Source organism: Rhagoletis pomonella, unplaced genomic scaffold (genome assembly GCF_013731165.1).
Source record: "Rhagoletis pomonella isolate Grant_MI unplaced genomic scaffold, Rhpom_1.0 Rhpom_scaffold_00005, whole genome shotgun sequence".
NCBI classification, from domain to species: domain Eukaryota; kingdom Metazoa; phylum Arthropoda; class Insecta; order Diptera; family Tephritidae; genus Rhagoletis; species Rhagoletis pomonella.
In genome coordinates this window covers 14,095,203-14,097,113 of record NW_023458559.1, presented here as the reverse complement: position 1 = coordinate 14,097,113, position 1,911 = coordinate 14,095,203, and the positions used below count along the sequence as shown (strand labels likewise).

Here is a 1,911-nt window from a genome sequence, read left to right as displayed (position 1 = left end):
TTTTTTACAATTTTAGATAATTTTGAATACGAGAACCTTGTTATTTCTATAAAAGTAAAGATTTTGGAAACTTTTATATAGATAAGTTTTCTAATTTAAAAAAATTTAACTGTGTGTATGGTTTTTTAAATGTTGGTGCTTTTTCGGTTTATTTAGTACATTATTTTTGGTCATTTGGTCCAAATTAAAAGACTCATTTATCATCCCTGATTCAAATGGATCGCTCTTTGTAAATTTCAATTGGAGATCATTGAATATTATCAAAATCACGCTCTGCCAACTTAATTTTTACATATTTCGTCTTTTTTCCTTAATTTAATAAAATACTTCTTCCTAGTTACGACCACAGTATACCAGTAGAAAAGGTTTTTGTTGTTCTGGCTGTAAATTTGGTCCCCATAAAGGACTTCAGGGTTGCGAGCAACTGTTTTGCCGCATTCAGGGTGCTGTGCAGCAAAATAATGTGGTGAAAAATTTTAACATCGGATAAATGGCGAGAGAAATATTGTTATGCGCTTTATAAGTAAACATGAACGTAATAAAATATTTTATACTTCAATCCAACTAATTAGCGCTATTTTTGCAATTCGAAATGATCTTAAAAATATTTGTTGTGAAATACGTACCTTATGAGTTAAATGGAAACTATCTTATATGTAAAAATATATTCCGATTTACTTCAAATAAATTATGTAAAATGTGTTATATATGGATCTAATTTTAATAATAAAATTTATTACTTTCATCTACATTGCTTTTATTGCAAGTTTTCACGAGTAGTTGCAGTTTTCTGCAATTGTCTCTGGCCGACTATACATGTTAAAGTCAAATAATTTCACAATTTGTACCCTATTAAAGGTTTATATTTTAATAAAATGTGATCAATTATTTAAGAATATATAAATTCCGATCAAACTATAGTACTGAATGCTTGACAAATAATTATTTAAATCAAATGATCAATAGTGAACGCACTCGGAGTGAATTTTGGAGCACGGAGCGAATTATGCATATTAAGACTAAATAATTTCTAACTTTCTAAAATATTATACGTTTATATTTCAATGTAATATGATTAATTACTGAAGAATATATAAACTCCGATCAAACTTCACTACTGAATGCTTGACAAACAATATTTGAATCAAAAGATCAATATTGAACGCGCTCGGAGCGAATTTTGGAACACGATATAAAATATGCATGTTAAGACTAAATAATTTCTTATAAGCTTATGGTCTTATTCATAAAAAAAAGTAGCTTTAAAAAAGGTTTATAAACTGAAAAATGTATGAAAACGTCACTTTGTAAAGCTCTTTAAACCTCCTTTATTTTTTATGAATAACACCATTATGTTTTAATATAATATAATTAATTACTGAAGAATATATTAACTCCGATCAAACTATAGTATTAATTGTATGACAAACTATTTAAATCAAATGATCAACAGTGAACGTGCTCGGAGCAAATTTTGGAACACTTCATAGAATATTTACAGAGGAACCAAATAATATAGGTAGAGATCAAAATGTATTTAACAAAGTGTGATTGAATTTGATATTGCTCTCAGAAGAACCATCCTATAAAGTCAAATTGAAAAAAAAATTTTATGAATTTTGAATCGTTTGTTTATATTTTTTTACATAATAGTATCTTAAGAGAGCCGCACTGAGTTGTTAATAACACCTTGTGTTGCAAAACGCCCATCCCTGACGCGTTAAATATTCATCGATGTAAGCTCATCGCTGTTTTCGAACTTCCTTTTGTTCCATTCGCTGCACTTGCGAATGATAAATTTAGTAGTGTCGTGAATATAGCAGAGGAAAAGCGCAAACTGCGGTGAGTATATTTGTAGTGTTCGTAAATTTGGTCATTTTATATGTTGTATTAAATTCATGTACATTTTTT

General features: G+C 28.4%; 1 protein-coding gene across 1 annotated transcript in view; it reads left to right on the top strand.

The window, feature by feature from the left end:
* Positions 1 to 1,905, top strand: part of LOC118738729 — a 4,291-nt gene extending 2,386 nt beyond the window's left edge. The window contains exon 2 of the mRNA XM_036469662.1: positions 1,725 to 1,905. The gene's annotated coding sequence lies outside the window, so the exon portion shown is untranslated. The remainder of the gene's footprint in view (positions 1 to 1,724) is intronic.
* Positions 1,906 to 1,911: the final 6 nt, after the last annotated feature.